General features: G+C 39.6%; 1 protein-coding gene across 10 annotated transcripts in view; it reads left to right on the top strand.

Moving 5' to 3' along the window:
- The window catches only part of LOC308182661 (uncharacterized protein), a gene marked incomplete at its 5' end in the record, with an annotated part of 67,118 nt that overhangs the window by 1,665 nt on the left and 44,344 nt on the right, over positions 1–21,109 (top strand). For 3 of the 10 annotated variants that reach the window (XR_013942002.1, XR_013942003.1, XR_013942004.1), the window contains one exon: positions 589–10,726. The exons of 1 other annotated variant lie outside the window; for it this stretch is intronic. Of the gene's footprint in view, positions 1–588; positions 10,727–21,109 lie in introns of those variants that run through there. 6 more of the 10 variants (XR_013942005.1, XR_013942006.1, XR_013942007.1 and 3 more) reach the window with 6 other exon arrangements.

Genomic DNA, 21,109 nt, shown 5'->3' with positions numbered 1-21,109 from the left:
AGGTTTTCTTCTTTATTTCCCAGAATAGCATACAAGCAAATAGTGTTTTGTGATTAAGTGGGTCTTTTGAAGTTGCATATATTCTTCCTGTACAAGGCACTATGGACTCACAGCACATAATATCATCCAACAGAATTGAGTATAACTTCAAAAAGGCGGTTTCCATGCTTAAAAAAAAGCATAAGAAATTTTTGACCCGCTTGTAAACATTTGTGGAGTACATTATTCAAATAATATTTGGATAGTCATCTTGTGTGCATAACAATAGACTTCTAAGCTTTGTTTATGAATGTAGAATATTTCTTGTGTGTAAATCCGTTTTTAACAGCTTTGGAAATCTGTTAAAAAAAATCTGAAAAATCCAATGGTTGGTTCCTGATTTTGGGTCCCTAGCACTTAAAACATTAAAAGTGGATATATAATTTTTGATGAGTTTTCCTTTGTTTTCATTTGCAAAGTCTTCCAGAGTATTAGACAAACTTTTATGATGTCTTTAAGAACTGAATCTTTTATTTGTTTTTCTGAGATGCATTACCAGAGAAGCAGTGAAAGATTCAAGTGTTCATATAACTTTTTTTTTTTTTTCAGTTGTACACATGATTTATGTTTCTCACCTCAGAAATTCTACACTAAAAAAGTTGGAAGCAGTGTTCTGCAGTGAACAGATAGACACATGAGAAAGTACTGCCACTCTGGAGTTGTATGTATTCATTTGGATAGACTTCTAAAGTGGGTGGGCTTTAATCTGTCAGTGCCAGTCCACATGACAGTAAGAACACAAACTTCTTTTGCCGATCATAGAGGATAAAATGTGAGAATTGTTCTCATAGTGGGGGAATTCTAACGTAATTCTAGAGGAGGGTCAGATTTGATCATTGTCTGTATAATTCCATGGAAAACTGGTTTTTGAAACAGTGTCGCTAAGGCTAACAGAAAGAACTATGAAAAATCAGGGTCTGGAAAGAAACTACACATCTACAATCCAGAAATGAGATACACGTTCCTAAGAATTGTGATGATTAATCTTTGGAACAGGTTTCCAAGGATTATTATTTTTCCATTACTCGAAGTTTTAGAATGATGTTTGGCTTTGTGCAGTGTATATTGATTTTATGTATACAGTGTCTGTGTGTATAAGATAGAATGTCTTTCAAGCATGGATTATATATCTGAAGCAGCATTTGCTCCAGGAAATTCCTGTCTCGTTATTCTGGGGGTCAAACTAGATGATCAGGCAATGAAATGAGTTTGTCTTGTGGGGAAGGAGTTCAATCTCTTCTTCTCAGAGAAAACCCTTTTTAATTTGGGAGACTGAAGTGTCTCAGCAACACATTCATTGTGACAGTATCTTCTTTTTCTAAGTTCTCTTGAAATGAAAGTTAGACACATTGAGCTAGTACAGTGTGCATTGCCTCTCAGAGTGATGAGCTGCTGCCCATCCTGTGATCTGTGTTATCTGTGCCCGTTCTGTCATCTTTGTCATCTGTGCCCATCCTATGTCATCTTGTGATGAGAAAAAAAAATGTTTTCTTATTACCTCCTGGAGATGACCACTGTCATGTGAGGCTTTCTCATCCTTTCCACAACCTACTGTGTAGTATCATGCACTGTGTTATTCTTAACATTTATGTCATCCTATCGCACCCATGCTTAATGGAACCCATACAAAAGTTTTCAAGCATTTGAAACAACAGGGTTTGACTGTAAAACTGCATCTGTAAAGAAACAGAATGTTTCATTTCACTTCTTAAAATGCAGAAACTTCTGATTTTTTGGCCAGTTTGTTGAAGAGCCTGGGGTCTCTCTGTCTGCAAGCCAGGACATTGTTCGTGTAGAATTGCTAATCCGAGGATTTCCCAAAGCCCCAGAGTAAACAAGCTTTGAATAAACCTGACAGAAGGATGGGAAAGATTGTCAAGGCTCTTGCTCCAGATCAGGGCTGCGAGGTGGGTGAAACCTGAATGTTTTGGCTTCTTGTCATTGGCAAAGGGCATTTTGGGCACCCTCAACTTCCTTGGCGTCTGGGGACTCCTTGAGAGTCAGGACAGGGAGCTCTGTTTCATTTCCAGAAGTATATCAGACTGTGAACAATTAAAAAATCCTTTCTTCAGGAAATTTAGCAGAGGTTTAAAATACAGATGTAAATCCCTGAAAAGCTAACAGTCAAAAGCCTGACGCTGTCCAGTTCAACTGAATGTACTCAGATATGATGGGCAGAACATTTGAAAATGTCACATCTCATGGAGAAACAGAACAACTGGCTGTTTCAGAGAGAACACTTCTCCCCCTTCTGTGATTGCTGTTGCTAATGTTTTTTAAATGCCAGTTTTTCCCAGGAGGTAAAAGAGATTAAAGAGCACCCACTTTTAATAATCCACCTGAATGCTTGCTGCTAAAACATGGCCTGAATTTGAGTAGATGCTTCATTAAGGCTTGCCACCTGCCTTTGATATTTGGCTTTGCTGGCATACAGTTTGATTTTAAGAATTCATTTAAGATAAAATTTTCAAAGGTGTCATCTAAGTAACCTAGGTGCCTGCATTTCATTCTGAGAGAGGCATAATCACTTACAGCTGGATTCTCTAGGGGTCTTTGAAATCTAAAAAACATTATAATTTTTTAATCAGTTTTCAGAGGTCTTTCAGGAGACTGGAATTTTCTTTACTGAGCTTAATAGGGTATGGGTTAAGTCCAAAGAAGACAGTGATGCCTCCTCGTTTATTTTTTTTCCCTTTGCCTTTGACCTAGCTACAGAATGAGACCTCTTTGATGCAATCTGTACCTTTCTGTACAGCGTTCTGTAGAGAAGTGCTTTGTAAAATCTTGCAGTGGTGTGTATATTATAATGATCTTTTTCATCCTTCCTGCAGGAAGAATTTGTCCTTTTTCCTTCTTTTATACTAGAGGAAGCTAATACATACACAACTGATGTTTTTGTGGATAGTGAGGGATTCAGTCCACCAGTTTCATCAACAGCAAAGAATTATATTAGATGAAGAGACCTGGTTGAAATTATAGAAAATAATGACCTTTACTCCTGGGCTCGTTGGTCACGTTTTCACTTCCACTTTGTCAGTAAACCAGCTTTGAATAAAGTACTTAAAAAGAGGAAAAGAACAAAGTGCTGGTTTTGTTATCTAGCTCCAGAAGTTTTAAAAACAAATTGTTGTAACAGTAGAAAAGGTCATAACACACCTAAACAAGCCTGTGAGCTGGATTGTGTGCTTTTCTTTCTTTCAAGTTCTGCAAGCAATTATATTCAAATAAACGCCAACATACCTATCATCTTCATGATACTGTGAAATTAGTGGGTCTAAATCACATTTGCAATGGGAGAAGTGTACAAAAGACTTTACAAGACCACAGTTTATAAGGTATTATAGCAATGCAAACCACGGGTTTCTGTTCATTGCTAACTTAATGAAATAAACCAGGTTGAACCACAACATTTTTTTTGAGAGGGACAAGAAGTGGAAAATAGCAATTTTATGTCAAGATGTTTAAATTATTATCAATTCTTCTATATTTAATCAAATCTCTATTAAAATAGTTTTCAAGTACCTAAAACATTTCCAAATACTTAGGCTTCCTTGAAATGTTTTCTTCTTCTTCCCAGGAAGGCTGGCTAAAGGTGTAACGTTTTTTGGTGTATTTCCTATTTCAGTATTAAAGAAAATGGGGCAGTGTTGTGTGAAGAATGCAGACTGAAGAAACAATAAACACATTATAAACTCAGTGTGTACTGGTTAAATAAGTGATAAGTATTTCTGTTAGCCAGAAGGTGGTAGCAGAATTCTGTAACAGCTCGGAATTGTGTTCCAGCAGGCATTCTCAATACAAAGTGATTTTGAAATGCAGTTCAAAAAACATATTTTTTCTAGTGGCAGGAACAAATAGCATTGACATTTTTTTCATTTGGCAGCGTCGTTGAGTAGAAAAGTGTCTGCACTTACGCCTGAGATGTCATGCGTTGGGAATGCATGTGGGATCTGTTACTTGGTTTTTGTCTGTGTTTTTTTGCAATTGTAATTATGGTTTTTACAGACTTTTTAATGCCAAAGGGAGTCATTTATAGGCTGAAATGACAAGGGATATGTTTTGCTCATAGTATCGCAAGACTGGAAGATGTCAGTACCGTGAGAAGACCAGATAGCACGTTATTTCCATCCAGAGGAATCCTGTCACTCTTCCACAGACGCGAGCACAAATGTGGAGAGCATTCTCCATTGGCTTGGGCTGATGCAGCACCACGTTCATGCTGTTAGCGTGCTTAACAAGTGTTACATTTTCAAGATGTGGAGGGATAACTTTTATTAGTTTTATTATTTTGTGATGGGCTTGTGATACTGATGTGACCCACTGCTAGGTCAGTTCACTGTGCAAATAAATAGCCGTTTGTATTTCAGCAGAGACACTCTTCATTGCCGAGAGAAACAAGCAAGAAATTCAGGCTCAGGAGCACTGCCTGTCCTTCATTTCCTTCTGAAGTATTGTTTCGCTGTTCTGATGATGCTCGGTACTCCTGTGCAGACTTTAAGAAATTGTTCTGTATCTTAGAAATGGTTTCTATGGTAACTCCGTGTGCTTTTTTAACTTAGTGGGCAGTTTGGAAATGGAGGGAGTGGAGTTTTAATGTCACATTAGGAAGACTCAAAGCGATGAAATAAGCTAGAAAAATAGTGTTTGTGTTCGGTCTATTTATCAGTAAACTGAAATATCAGCTCAAGAGAGCGTCAGTCTCACTGCCTGGCTAATAAGGGAGGCAGTCCAGAGCTGCCAGAACTTACAGAAAAAGCAAAGAAAAAGAAAGAGCCCCAAAGCAAGCCCTACTGCTGTTAACATTTTGCAGCTAGCGGCCTTTTTAGAATTGGCAGCTTTTTACAGTGCCTGCAGCTTTCATAGTCTCCTCCTGCTGAAGTTCTGACAGAGAAAAACACTCACCAAAGATTACAACAACAGAGTGGTATTTCAACGTGCTGCTCTCCCCATTTTCAGTTCTTCATGTTATAAATACAAAATTATGGCAGCATGTGTAGGGCAGTATGTGGTAGTGGTATCGGAGCCTCAACAATTACAGAGATGAAGAAATTGGTTGAGCTTATTTAGAATGCAGCAAATGATTGTAGGAGTTACAAATAATGGGTAGGTATAGATACGGATATTGATACAGGGCTACGAAGCATGGTTAAAAAGAACGTGGATGTGTATACAGTGTGGCAAGCATGCAAAGATACATAGATAATCATGAAGTTCAGACATCTGTTTTGCACATGCAAAGAAAGCGTATTCACAGGTAAGGGGTGCTTTAGGCAAAAACTTGGGTGTTCCAAAGTTGTCAAAGTTAAAATTGAGTGTAAAATTAGTTTTTCCAATATCCCTGTCTTTCTCTGTTGAGGCAGAAGCTGGTATAGGCATAACCCAAAACAAACTTACATAATGAAAACACAAACATTTGAATAATAATAACAAAAAATAGTATAATCTTGTTTCAAGATCATTGTCATAACACCTACCTGTTCTCTGTAACTGTTTCACTTCAAAAGTTGGAGAAAAAATGTTAATTTTGGGGAACCAAAACTATGATATGAAATCAAAGAGAAGTGGTGAAGGATGATGTAAAGGAAAAAAATGCTGTTAGTAGAGTGCTCTGTTTTTTTATCCATACTGGTACGTGCAATACATTATCCTTCTGTTTCTTTACAATATAGAAGGAAAAAGACGACACTATTAAAAAATGCATTGCAAATTTCTTCAGCATAATACGCCAGTGCACTTTCTTTCAAATGCACATCGTACAAAAGCAGAATTGCTGGATAGGTGCAAGCAAGTGTTTTAGAAATAATATATAATTCATTTTTCTCCAAGTCTTTGCGTAGTTCTAATGAAACCCAAGGATGTTCCCATTTGCTTTAAATTGATACTTGGCGTCTCCGTTGAGATTACTGAATGTTATTTTATCTTCATAGAGTGCTGAATGACTATTTGCTCGAAAATTGAGGTTCTTTTAAGATGCCTTGTGTTGCGCACCAAATTAATTGGGGTATCTGAACTCTATTAGTCATCTGAAACATCTTGGTCTCTATTTCCTGCTCTTGCTGACTTATTAATGTGGTTGGAGCGAGAGAGTAAGAGGGCAGAGAAGAAAATGTCAGTGCAGTTATTTGCAGCTAATGCTTCCATCTGGAGTGCAGGGAGCACTGCTCCTTCTTGCAAAGAGGCTGGGATGCACCAACCTTCTGTAGAGTGGGAAAGAAGAGTGTAGAAATGAAGTGAAAACCCTATTGTAGTAAGATGTGGAAAAGACAATAGTAGAAAAAAAAATATAAAAGGTAAAATTCACTGTGCCTAACTTTAGCTATGAAAAGGTTAGGCATCTAGCATAAACCAACCATTAAACTATCCTTATAGTCTGTGGAGGGAGTGGCGCTTTTGTACTGATTTCTCCAATCTGGTTTTGATACTTGCTCAGGAAGGCAAAGCCTATGCCAAACCCTTTGAAATTCTGCTCCCTTGTTGACAGCAAGAGACCAAGCGAGGCTTGAGGAAGCCCAACTGCTACTTGTCCTCCACACTGCTCCTATTTCCCTTTATGCTGTAGCACTGATGGAAGGGAAATCTGTAGCCTGCGTCTATTTAACTGTAAATAAATGGATGTGTCAGTCAGTGAGAAATTTTAAAAAGAAGGAGGAAAGCTGTGCAATTGATCATATGTAACAAGTATGAGAAACTAAGCTCTGAAACTGCTGACACTGATCGTATTGTCAAGCATGAGTAATTAGAAGTAGGACTGGCAAAACCAGGGTACTTGTAATTCAGGCTGCCTGGCTGGACTCACAGTTCTCCAAAGCATGATGTGAATAGTCCTGTGATTAGCTGCTTAAGCCTAAAGCCATAATAAAAGTAATGAGTTGTTGCATAAAGTGTATGAGCGGGTAATCCATTGCTAAAAGTCTAGAAGAAAGTATGAAAAGTATCACTTGTGGATGATACCAAGTTGGGTGGGAGTGTTGATCTACTTGAGGGTAGGAGGCTCAGCAGGGGGATCTGGATAGGTGGATAGATGGGATGAGTCCAGCTGTGTGACACCCAACAAGGTAAGTGCTGGGTGCTACACCTGGGGCACCGCAACCCCGTGCAGCGGTGTGGGCTTGGGGAAGAGAGGCTGGAAAGCTGCCTGGCAGGAAAGGACCTGGGGGTGCTGGTCAACAGCTGGCTGAACAGGAGCAAGTGGTGTGCCCAGGTGGGTAAGAAGGCCAACGGTATTCTGGCCTGCATCAGAAATTGTGTGGCCAGCGGGATCAGGGAGGTGATTGTCCCCTTGTGCACGGCACTGGTGAGGCTGCACCTCGAGGCCTGTGTTCAGTTTTGGGCCCCTCACCACAAGAAGGATGTGGAGTTGATCAAGCACATGCAGGGAAATTCAGTGAAGCTGGTGAAGGGACTGGAAATGAGTTATGAGGAGCGGCTGAGGAAACTGGGGCTGTTTAGTCTGGAGAAGAGGAGGCTCAGGGGAGGCCTCATTGCTCTCTACAGCTGCCTGAAAGGAGGCTGCAGCGAGGAGGGTGGCGGTCTCTTTCCTCAGGTGCCAAGTGATAGGATGTGACTAAAAGGGGAAATTTAGACTGGATGTTAGGGAGAATTCCTTCACAAGAGAGGGTGATCAAGCATTGGCATAGGCTGCCCGGGGAGGTGCTGGAGTCCCTGTCCCTGGAGATATTTAATAGGTGTGTGGCCATGGCTCTAAGGGGCATGGCTTAGTGCTGGGGTTCTTTAGGTCAGGTTGATGGTTGGGCTTGATCTGAATTATTCTATGATACTATGATCAATATTTTTTGTGTAAGAGAAGCCAGAGGTCCTTGTCTTCAGATTCTTGTTGGAGAACAGACCCTGGTGGGCCTAAGTGCATCGCATGCTGACCTTAGACCACAGAGACTGTGGAGCGGCTCTTCTGGGTGGATGCCCATCTGTAAAAAAAAAAGTGATACGATGGCCATGACTGCTTTAGGATTATCTTGGCACCATAGGTTGAGCTCTAAATGAGACCAGTGCCCTGAAGGATTTATAGTGGCAACTATGCACATATGAACCTCACACTATGTAGTCTGGGCACAGCAGCGCCTGCCTGAGGATGGATTCCTGGTCTAGAATAGCTGACACATTCAATGTAAAAGATGATGACATTATGTGGGATTAGATTGACAATATATTTTCTTAATTTGGGGTTTGTCTGTTTTTTTCCCAGATTGTTGCTCAGATCTCTGCGGTTGATGGCAGTTTCCTCAGTTTGTCATTTGCCTTTATTACGGTGTGCCACAATCACTGCTAAACATCCCTATATAAAACTATAGCAGCGATCAAAATATTTATCTACACACTACAGCCTGTTTCTGAGATTAAGGTGATGAGGTGTGTATTTTCCTTACAATCTCCTAGTAATTTCAATTACTATTCCACATTGGAAAAACGATCTCATCAGTAGGAACTGTGAGATTTCCCTGTTTTCACAGTTATGTGAATGCCACTCTTCCTGAAGTAATAATCACTCGTTAACCTTACATTTGCTGCTCTTTCGTATTTCACAGCCAGAACTGACACTGCTGACAGCTTGATAAACTGTTTGCCACTTATGATGGCTTTGACTCTTCCAGGAACACTCTTTTCTCTGTAGACTCACTTTGAAGAACTACTCTTATTTTAATCCAAAGCTTCAGTGCAAATTAGGCAATTTTTGCTGCTGCAAAATTACTATGCTTAAAAAATATGAAATTTGGGTTCAAGAAAATGTGGCTTCCCATAAATGAATGGTTGGAGTGGAAGAAAAGCTCTGCGGCACTGACCATACGACTGCCCCTTGATGTGGGTCTTGGTTGCACATCTGAGTCTTGGCAGTAAGATGATACACTTGAGGATACGCTTGGCAGGTTGCATCATAGCATTTCATTTCATGGTCTGCTGTGATAATTTGCTATTGGATTTTAGATAACTTTGTAAGAAATTTGCCGACAGGTGGTGCTGCTGCACTAAATTCAGAGTGTTCTGACTTGATTTGGGAAAGGAATGCTGACAATTGTATTTCAACATCCCAGCAATTTCTCAGGCTCCAAAGAAAAATATTATGAAATATTACTCGGGTATAATCTTTTCCATGTATTCCAGGGAAGATAATTACAATAATGAATCAGTATTTTTTATTATAACAGTGTTACTGTGTATAGCATCTCTCAAAACAATGAGAGTGTTCCCACATGGGAAAGATCTTGAACTGACTCTTCTTGCCATGGTCTCTTGGAATATACAATGTACATTTTCCTAATACTTGCTGAAGTAAGTAACTATTTCCATGCATCATGCATGGGAACAGAGACTAAAAATAATAATAAAAAAACACCGCTTGTCTGAATTCCATAGGAATTCTTTGTCAAGGTAAGAAATTAGATCCAGGTAACCTCTATCATACCTAATTTACTTGCTGTTGGTCAGGGGCTCATTCCTTAGGAAATAATTTGGGAAAGGATGCCTATCCTGTCTAGAGGTGACAGAAACATCTGTGTAACAGCAGATTGAGCAGGAATGTGGTTATATTACCAATGTCCTCTTTTCCAGAAGCAATGAGGCGTAACTATTTTATTATGTCTGTTGTTATTTGACAGGGCTACTGCTTGTTTGTCCGAGGCTACCAATAAACACAATGTGATTCATGCAAAACTGCTGGAGGGATGGCTCAACTCCAAAAGCACAGTTTAGCTGTTATTTGGCAGTTGTTTGCTTAATGCAGAAAAAATGTCTATGAAAACTATGAAAAATGAATCTGTGCTGTAACACACCGCTTGTAAAATCCACTTGATTTATCCTGCAGAAGATATTTCAGCGTAAAGGAGTAATAAAGACAATGCCTACCTTGATTTTCTTTTATTGTTCGGTTACGCTGTCACCTTCCATATTATTGCAACAGATTCTGGCTGAGATGGAGTCATCATAACTAAGAAAATGTCTTTATAATCAAAGTTGTCTTCTGAGCTGAGATGCTGAGCTTTGAAAAGGACATTTTTTTTTCTCATCTAATTGTAACATGCACGGAATTTTCTTCCCCTTGTATGATTACTCTGATTTAATCTTGAACCACATGGGAGAGATGCAGTGGAATGGAATAATGGAGCATTGGGAGAGGCATGGTTACCTCTCCTGAAGTCAAAATGTACTGGATTGCTGTCATAGGCTGATTATTGACTCCATTCTTTTCCTGTGGTTTATCTAAAGGAATGAGTAGGGATGAGGCCTCTGTCTTTGAGGATCTTTGTACCTCTTCCTAGGGGCTTGGAGAAAGGCAAGTGTTTGAATGGGATACACAGGGACGGCCATTTCCAATGAAAAACAGAAAGTGAGGTTCTACAAGGTAAGAAAGTTTGCAAATCATGGATCTAAATGGTTCTCCCTTCAGAAATGTGAAGTGCAAGGGTGAGCAATACAAATGTAAAAATGCAGAAACAAAGCAGCTTCATGCTGGGTAGGAAGCCAGATTTTTCTGACCTAGCTAGAGGCGAGTAAAGAGACAATTGTCTGGAATAGAATGGCAGTTCTGACAGTTGGATTCATCTCCATTAGCATTTTAATTTGGATTGAGAGTGCACTTTGGAAATTAATCTCCCAACCATCCCCATGCTTTGGTTTGCAGCACAGAGTGGTCTCCGAGTACCTAAACCAGAACCATCTCAGATGAAACCAGACTGGAAGAGGTTCACCAGTAGCACACCTAACACGTTTTAGTTGGTAGTGAGCGTGCACGAGATGGGGCTAGCCTGAAGGAGGCCTCCTGAAATGCACATGATGTGGGCGTCGTGCCCTCAGCGCCAGGCCTTTTGGTCTGCACTTGGGGTCTGCAGTGAGATTATGGGCCAGAGCCTTCACGTGGAGATGCACGACAGCATTCATGCTTTTAAAACAGCCGTCTCTGAAAGAGTTGGGCTCTTCTGGGTATTGTTGTCATAGGTGAGACCTGGGTGGGCTCTGGGTAATGCTATCACTACCAGTGAGAGAACAACACTGTGTTGAACCGAGCTCCAGCCAACGAAGGTGATGGAGGTGGGTGGCAGGGGACTGTAGCAGATGGACCCTGCCATTGAGGGAGGGGACACCTGAAGGGCGAGAGCCCCACTGGCTGTACTCAAGGGACCAGCAGGAGAGCAAAGGTCTCAACAAACTTAAGAAATGTGGCATTCTCCCTGCTGGAGTCCCAGTCATGCATAATTGTTTTCCTAAAATTTTCATATTGTCTTGTCCAAATATTTTCTTGCTTTAAACTTTCAGGCCCTGGTAAACACAAGTTCGCTTAGCTCTCCTACACAGTGTGAATAATTCTCTTCATTCCTTGATATTGCTTCCTTCAGGGTATTTAAACTGTTTTTATTATCTCCCTTCAGGCTCCTTTTATCTGACAATATATATTAGACTCCTGTTTTCTCTATTTTTATGTCACAGTCTCCCATCTTGCTTTCATTTATTTGCCTATCTCTGTCTTTAAATATGTGGGCTAAGCTAGCAAACTGATATGGCATTTTGCTGAGGTAATATAACATTTCATATAAGTTTAGGTGGATAATTACTCCATCATATAAAGCCCCTCAAGATTCAGCTTGGACACCTGCTGTTCCAGTTTCTTTTACATATCCAACTTTGTTAAATTATAAAGCTACTGTTGGTTTTGTTTTGTTTTGTTTTTCATTTCAGTGAAACCTACGGAAAATATGTTTGTTTTAAAAAGTTGAAATCGTCTAATTGTCTGTTATTCATTGTTGTTTGTTTTCATTTTAACTTGGTAGGTTTGTTCTCCCTTTTTTAAAGAGGAGGCTCTGAAAAGTCTGCAGTCCTGCAACAGGACTGGTACAGACGCTTTTGCACTTGGGCATAATCTTGTTAGCATCGCCAGGTCTTTTTACAGACATTAAGGTGCACCAATATAAATACAGTTTAAGAATGAAGACATAGCTTTGACAGCACACAAGCCAACATAAAAGCCATAGTTAAGGTGGGAAAATGAGAGGCAGCAGGCATAAGTCGAAATGAGTTCACAGGTTGCCCAGAGTTGTTGTGCAGCCTTTGTGTTTGGAGGTCTCCAGATCAGACTGGATAAAGCCCGGCACAATTTGGTGTGACCTCAGAACTGGTCCAGCTTCGGGCAGAAGGTTGGACCAGAGACCTCCTGAGGTCTCTTCCAACCCAAATTATTCGATGATAAAGAGAATGGCTACAGATCTACATGATGATGTGTGGGAAACGATTAATAGCCCACAGGAGTAAGTCAGTGTGTACTGAGCCTCCTTCAATAATCATTATTATATTAGGTTTGTACAACTTCATAAAAGAAAATTGAATAGATTTTCATTTGGTGTGGTTCAACTAGCTGCTCCTGTAGTGCACACTATGGAATTTTGCTGTCCGTATGTTCAAGATGGCAAGACCAAATTTACAAACATCTATACATGTTTATGATTGAAAATAGAGCCTGTTGTTGGAACCATATCACATTTTATAGGTAGCTTGCTGAGGCAAATAACCTCTGATATGACCATTTTGAATCAATCAGGGTTTATCAGTGTGAAAGGGCCAGGGACATAAAACATAATAGGGCAAAGACTCCCTGGCAAATAATCTTACCGCCTAGCTTTAAAATTATATGACATTTTTTAATCCTATAGCAAATTCTATAGCATCTTTCTGTAAAATTGAGATTGCCTACTCACGGAGAATACACTTATGTTCCAAACAACCAGCGCTGCTAGCTTTTTTTATAGATTTTTTTTTTTTCAGAAGATTTTCCATCGAAGTACAAATTTAACCCAAGACTGATTGGCATATGAAGTCTGAAAAGATCATAACACTAGACAAAATAAAAATGACTTGTGAGATAATTCTAAATGTGCTTTAAATTGTGGTAGTAGGGTCAGGTATATCAGTCCAGGTAAAATGAGGTGAAGGATGTTGAAGTATTCAGAATGAAGCTACTGAGAAAAACCTGTTAAAATAACAGAAATCAGTCAGAGACTTATCAGAGAAAAGAACTTCAGATGTAAACATGCCTAGAGGAGAACTCCGTGCCATAGAGGAGAACTGACTGAAGAAACTGCCTCTTGACTTGTGCTTTGATCTGCAGTTCACTCAGCTCCTTTCCTCAATGCGATCTGATGTATTGATTCCTCTAGCCACAAGTAACTGTCCATTTTCCTTCCTACCTCCCTCTCCCCCTTCTTCATCTCAGATTTCCCTCCCTTCCTTCCTTCCTTCCTTCCTTCCTTCCTTCCTTCCTTCCTTCCTTCCTTCCTTCCTTCCTTCCTTCCTTCCTTCCTTCCTTCCTTCCTTCCTTCCTTCCTTCCTTCCTTCCTTCCTTCCTTCCTTCCTTCCTTCCTTCCTTCCTTCCTTCCTTCCTTCCTTCCTTCCTTCCTTCCTTCCTTCCTTCCTTCCTTCCTTCCTTCCTTCCTTCCTTCCTTCCTTCCTTTTTTCTCTTTTTCTCCTTCTTTCACACTCCCTGATTCCCTTCCTTCCTCCCTCCCACCCTTTTCCCTTCCTTTCCCTTTCCTTGCCTCCCAAACACCCAATATGTTCCTACAATAGTACAGACAGAAAGGGAATGGTCCGTAACGTCACTAATAGGTCAAGAAAAAAACTAGCATGTATCACATGGGAGCACAGTACTCAGTATAGGTATTTGTATTACTATTATTATTATTATTATTTTCCTTTTAAGTTAGAATAATATGTAAATAAAAGAAGAAGTAATAGAAGTATGAAAGTCCAGAGTGCTGCATGAATAATACTTCTGTAGTTTTTTACAATGATTTTAAGAGTGTTTCAGATGGCTCGTACAGCTGCCTCTTCATGGGCTGTATAGGAAACCATACCCAGTTCTGTCCAGATATTTAAAGTATTCATTTAGCATTTTCTGCGAAGGAAACGTTCCTGACAATCCAACACACTGGTGAAAGGAACCTCAGAAGACTGAAGACAGACAGCATTGCTGAGTTAACCTGAAAAGGTCTAGTATGTATAGTTGCTTATGTTTCATAGACGAGTCAACTGAGAACATCAAGTCTAATGCACTTTAAAATTATTAGAAAAAAAATATTAATTGTCTTATGTCTAGAGAGTATGGTATATTCAGCAGCAGGGCCTTTTGTTTTCTTTTTATGTATGGTGCTAAAATAATTGAGCAATGAAAAATCCTGTTTAGGACTGTAATAACAATTAATCAAAATTAGGCATGTTATAAAACATGGCTTGGATGTTCATCCGATGCAAATCAGTTCTTGTTTGAAATCAAAAGAGCTGTGGCAATTTATGCCAGCAAAGGGCTTGGCTCTTTTTCTTTTGAATGAATAATATACCCCAACTATTCATTTTTCTTTCTTATAATAAGTGCCAGATTTCAACCTGTTCATTCACAAAGCTGTGGAATACAACCAGTTTTAAACGTCCCTGTCTCACATAATTCAGTGCCTTCTAGGATAGGGTTTGTCATTGTCCATTTTTCTCTTTTCTCCTAAGTGTCACTCAGGTTAAAAAATGTAATTGTGAGTTTAATCATGCTGCTAGTCTGACTTTAAAAGTTAAGTAGGACTGGAATCTTTATTTCCTTATGCCTCCAAAAATCTGGTGTAATGTTCATGAAGTCATGAGTGTTATAGTAGTGTGAGGTAACACCTGCCTTTGGATATTCGGTTACATGAAAGAAAACAGCAGGTCTAGACTGAGGAGGAGGTCTTTCTTGGAAGAGAAGAATATTGTAGGAAACAGTGCTGCAGCATTGTAGCAGTAGCATAGCAGATTTTAGCGGGAGACATTATTAGGGGAAAGGGGATTATATTTTAAAACAAAACTGATCTCATTCATTCCTTCATACATTTCCATAAACACGTACACACACCAAGATGTGTGTGCCCAGTAGTCTGTCTACCACTGGAGCACCAAGATGCTGGTATGCAGACAGGCAGACCAGGGTTCTCTGTGGTGACACAGAGGCCAGTTCCTCTTCACATCTGGGTTCTTCTTAGGTTGCTGATTTTGGATACAGCTTTTTTGTTCCCCTACAAATTGACAGGGATTGGTCTCTGTGTCCTGTCCCACCTATGAGTCACCAGGTTTTATTCACTATCATTTGTTTCCCAGGCTGAGAAAAAAACATGCAGATGTTCTGGCATCTTGATGACCTTCTGATCTAAGTGACATCAGCACGTGTCACTCTTCTAGCCCTTCTCTTGCCATTTGCTCCTTCTGGTTCTCCCACACCCATACATCTTTATCCCTACCAACCTAAACATCCCTACTGCAGTTCTCTACAACATGAGACAGATGCCGTTCCCCGAATATTTAATGTAGACATTTATGATGAACTGTGATGCTGAAAGTTATGTTAATAGGGGCATTACAGAACTGGTATTCAATTCTTGTCATAAATTGTCATATTAAATATCAGTATATCATTACTGCTATATTACTTCCCACTAGAAGGAATATTGCAATAGCAAGACTATTATGGGCTTGAATCAAAGGTACATTAAGCTTGTTTTTTAATCTGCAGTTGACTGTACCTCTTAATGTGGACAATTGCTGCTAAGAAGTATTAGCATAATCTGCATCTCTTCTTGTTCTTGGGACAGAATTAATCTAATCTAATCACAGACATCTGCAGTGCTGTCATTTACTTTTGAGCTACCCACCTGAAGTTTATGTTATCGGTGAAGAGAGATGGGTACTTCTAGGATGCAGTTTATGTGACCTATCTTAGAAGTCTACTTTAGCATAAGAAAAATAGCAACCAAAAATATTTATTTTCCCCACTGGTTATAAAAGAAGCCTAGAGAAAGTAGTTCAATTTTATAAATTTACATTTAACCAGTAAACATCAACCTAGATGTCTGCTTTTACAATAATGTCCCCACAACCATCATTGTGACTAGGTATGGACAAAATAAATTTGTCAGCTGCCCCAGAAGAGTCTCATCAGTAATGGAAATATTTCTGCGATATAAAGAATTTGAATTAAAGTGTCTTTTCTGTATGTGTAGGATGGAAGGATCGGCTTCCTTTTGAGTGCAGTTAAGCGCATTTCCATTTAGTGCAGAGGAACAAAATCCATTTACATGAGGAGAGGATTTTATCCAGAATCTCTCTCTTCATTTATTTATTTATTTTGCCTAGCACATAATAAAAGTCAATCAAATGTTTCCGGCACATGACAACATTTTGTATTCAATTTTCATCTTAACGGTAACTAAATCAATAACCTGTTTAGCTCCTCTAGCAGGTGGAGATCAGCACCCATCACAGTTATCAATGGCAATTGCATTGTAGCTGCTGTATTTTTAGTATTTCTGTTTTCATTGGTGACTCCCACAATTTTGAATGACTTCTGTTCTTGCTAGTTTTGAGTCTCATTTTTTACCTTTTCTTTTCCACATGACTCATTCCTATCTTTCTTATATACTCTGTGTCATCACTGCTGGTAAGTTGTAATGGCTGTGCAAATCCTTTTAAGTGTTACGGCCCAGAATTGCAAGTGTGACTACTAATTTTCAGTGCTTACTCATGAATACTTGAATGAGGCTTTATATTCGGTGTTTTCTGACCATCAGGTACTATAACTCAGAGCATGTATTTTGGTGTACATGCATGGAGACTTTTAGCATGGAATTCAGATTTGGCCACCTACTTGTAGGTGTCTCCTGAGACAGTGTAGGTGTCCAGAGATGAGCTACATGTCTTAACTCCCTCTTCAGTTTATGAGGTGTTAGAGCTCAACTCAGATGTCTCAACATATGCATCTGCTGGGACTCAGCTATCTAGATGTAGGTGTCTAGCGCTTGGGGTATTCCACCCGGTATCCAGCCAACACCGCAAAATGGCACAGGTCTTACTGATGACATATCTGACAGCTCCGTAAGGGTGTTAGAATATCTTAGTGGGTCTAAAATGGTGCTACATGCCTAAGTTTTGGTAACCGAGTCTTGCTCCCGTTGCTTTTGAAATTCTTGGACAAAAATACTGGGCAGGTTTATTTTAGAGCCCCATTTCACTAAGGTAAAGGAGGAGATAAATTGTCATGAATGGGATTCCCTTTGAATGCCTCAAGGTTCATTTCTCTACTTTCAGTAGAGCCACCTTTCCCACCCCCTCAAGCCGTGAAACCCCAAGCTCTTTTCAATATGTGTAATTATTGTTAAATCTGATCCAGATGTTAAGAAATACAAACTGTTATTAAAAGCTGAGTGGAAACATTTCAGCAAAATGCAGTGAAGATGGTCACAAATACATATTGTTCAATGCTGCACTGCAAGTGCTGAAGTATTCAGTTTTTGACTGTAACACACATGTTAACAAACCAAGTCTGATTCTTTTTTTCTTTTTTTTTTAATTTCTTCTGCTATTTTTAGTGTTAATTTCTTCGTACAAAAGACCCTAGCAAGTCATTCACTTGTGAAGTTCAAAGAGCTTGCCTACAGGAAAAACTGAGTTCTTTGAAAAAGCGTGTAGGATCAGGAACACTGGTTAATATTTACTGGTTTACAACGGCAGATGATAAATAATAATCGGTTGCACAGCAACACATAAGGCAGACTATTGCACAGAACTAAAATTAGTCCTGGAGACTTTCCTCTGTTCATAAGAGATTCTGCTGAATATGATAAAGAAAAGAGGGGATGGGAAATAAGGGATCCTTCAAAATAAGAGTTGACAACAAAAAGCGGGTTTGTACCATGTGGCATTTGAAATGGAGAGACAGTTGTGTGAGAAGAGTTAAACCTGTCCATAGGACAAAGCTTCTGGAAGCACGCTCAGTCACAGAGATATGCTGCAGAGAGAACTCCTACCCAAGTAAACGAAAATGGACAACAGCACAAGTATTCAAGGGCAAGCCTGGTGGTAATGTGAACAGTGTGTTTGAGAGGCAGGCCTAACAAAGACTATTCAATTTGTGGGAGCTACTATCACTGCATGAAATAGATTTCGTAACTGCTTTTATAGAGCCTTTTGTAAAAGAATAAGAATATGCCATGGCTCTGCCCCATGTACTTCCCATCATCCCAAGTCCTTATTGTGCAAAGATGCTGAATGTAGATAAAATAAAATTAAAAAAAAAAAAAAAAAGTGGTTAACTTCCTTTTTAAGAAGATCTCTTGGATATTTTTTTTTCATTACTCTCTCTTCAGAGAAGAACTTGCAACATCTATTGAGTAGGAGCTCCGACAAAAATTGAAAAATTGGGAAACAAAAAGTGGGAAGGGGGAAGTCCTTGAACTACTTTTCTCAGTGATGCTTCCCATCATGTTGGCTCTATTCTTTTAATTAGTACCACCACGGGTGCTTAGATCCTTGTTCAGCATCATTAAGACAAAAACTACGGTTTTAGCTGCAATGCAGTATATTGATTGCAGGTTCTGTTATCTTACACCAGTATTCTTGTGTCACTAGGTCTACACATATATTGCTTATAAATATCTTCCTCCTACTGTATTCAACACTGAAACTTTGCACACCTATGGCCAGGTCTTGCTTTCCTTATGTACACAATGCATTAGTGCCAATGGCTAATTAGCAACTGGCTGCAAGATCAAGCCCTGAAATTTGAAACTTTCCCAAATCCATAGTCAATAAAATCAACATTGTCAATCCCATAGTTTCTTCCATCCACGCCCAGGATACTGAATAGCGCATTTGGAATAGCGCAATACTTAGTGAAATCTGTATTTTTTACATGATGACTGCTGCCCCATAAGGAGTAAGGCATTAGGTGGTTTCTATTATTTCAGCATTCTCAGGCAGAATGTGTAACTTTGTAAGGACAAACCTTTCTTTGCTTCAAGATCTCCCTTTTAGAAGCTGTATCACAGGCTCCCTTCCAACCTTAATCTGAACTAGATTACAGTGCATAGTGATAGAGAACAGAGAAAGGAACCACACTGTGATCCTATATCAGGACCTGTCTGGATATGTGCCTTCACAGCATTCTTATGTTTTTGTGGTCCAGTGTGTGCAAATTAAATGTCTAGATGTTGTCATGCTGCATATTTCATGTCAGAAATGCTGGGAAAGTATGCAGAGATGGGGAGAGAATTCATTCTGCAAATGGCCGACAAGAGCTATGTACATCATCTAAACTCTATTCCAGGTCTATCCCATGCATGACTTAAATAAATGAAGGTACTCTGTTGGCTGTCTACATAGAATAACAAACTTTACCAACATCTTTAAAAAGAGAGTTTAAAAGTATGGACAGGAATTCAAAATATGGCAGTGGAGCTGTTATTCCGAGATGTTTCACCCAACCCCGAATCTGTGGAACTAGTGGAATGGCCAGGGGGAAACGGGGTTCCTTACCTGCCCTAACTCAAGCAGCTATAAACTTGAAGACTCAATCTGTATGAACCATCACAGACTTCTTTTATAGTCAGGGTGTGATTCGTGTCACACTAACATAGAAACTTTAAAACTAGCTCCCAGGAATCCAAAGTTTCAGAAGTCACCTGCTTACAGCCTTCTGCATTGCATACTTCCAGGACCCTGTCCTTACACTCATTAAGAGTTTTCTAATGATTTCTTTCAAGTGCTCAAAGATAATTAATATTCAATAATATTAATGAGCACACTGTCACTGTTGACAGATGTGGTAGTGATTCAAAGTCTTACTGCCAAGACCTCTGAATGCTCAGGAAGGTAGAGACTCCAAAGATAAGGTGCTTCCATATACGAACTGACACTGAGTGATTTACACAAAGGCATTAGATGATAGGAGAAGGAGGCAGTCTAAGTCTAATGTTCTTATAGGCATTGCTCTATAACGGTATTTGGGTATTCTATGGGAGTCCACAAAATCGATGCTCAGCTAAAACATTGCTGATTCTGTAACACTGGCATGTATGTGATTCTCATTCTTTGGATCCAGTCATTTTGTACCTGCTGTAACTTGGTGTCAATAACATGACCCAGTCCCAGGGTTTGCCACATACCTGACCTTTCGCAGGGATTTTCACAATAATGAGTACAATTTCTTGTAGTTGAAGCTTATTGCCAAACTTCATCAAAGTGTCTTGGGGCTGTATTTTGACTGTTTCCTAGCTGCCTAAGCAGTCTTGCAAGACAACTCTTGCATGGGGTGCCTTGCCCTGGAGGCACTGGGAATGTTTTTCTGTTGACTGTATATGGAGCCAAGACCTAGAGCTTGTTGATAAAGTGAGTTAGCCACCTGCTAGGTTGCCACTACTTCTGCAAAGCTGCAAAGCTTTCTGAGCTTTGGCCTCATAGTAGTTATAAGGACTACAGTTCAGCACCTCGATCGGGTTGTCTGAACAGGGCTCTCAAAAATCAATTGACAATAAAAAAATCCCTCAGTGGACTTCATGAGCTAGCTCTTTTCTTCCTCTAATTATTAAACTCTCTTACTTTGGAAAACAGGTTTCATGGCTTAGTTAGGAACTACTACTCTTTTTACCCACAGTATGCTTTAGATTGACTTTTCATTTCACAGTATCAAAGTGAGCAAATGCTCTTGTGCAACCAAGCCTTCCCATACAGTAACAGCATCGCCAGCTGCCTTTTTTTGGGATCAAGTAACAAGGACATGTTTACACAACAAATGAACATGAGAGCTATATATTATTTCTCAGTAAACAGAGATGTAGCAACCCCTCAGCACTCTAAATTGGTTTCTTAATAGTAAATAGACCAATCTCTCACTTTGTCAGTCAGCAGCGGAATCTGATATTCCCTGCACTCTGGCTCTGATAATATTGTTTATTATATACCCCTAGAGGCTGTTTCCATGCTGATCTAACAGGCGTTAACATCAACCAATCCACTTGGTAAATAGTTCTGAGATGCTTTATTGCCCGGCTCCCTGCTATTCTGCTTTACTTCCGTGTAACACCAGCCACTTTTAACCTTCTAGTGACAGAGGAAATAAGTTATGGAAAGTCTCTTTCCTGGAAACAGAGAAGTGCTGAAGAGCTGTTTTCATTTCATTTCTTTCAGAGAACAGTTTGGTGCCCAAAAGCAGTGGTGGTGTTGAAAGCTAAAGGCTAGTGCTTGAATAGGTCTAAAGTGTCCCAACTGTACTAAATGCAAA

The sequence above is a fragment of the Anser brachyrhynchus genome, assembly GCF_964034855.1.
Source record: "Anser brachyrhynchus genome assembly, chromosome: 1".
Classification (NCBI taxonomy): domain Eukaryota; kingdom Metazoa; phylum Chordata; class Aves; order Anseriformes; family Anatidae; genus Anser; species Anser brachyrhynchus.
This window is presented reverse-complemented; position numbering and strand designations above follow the sequence as displayed.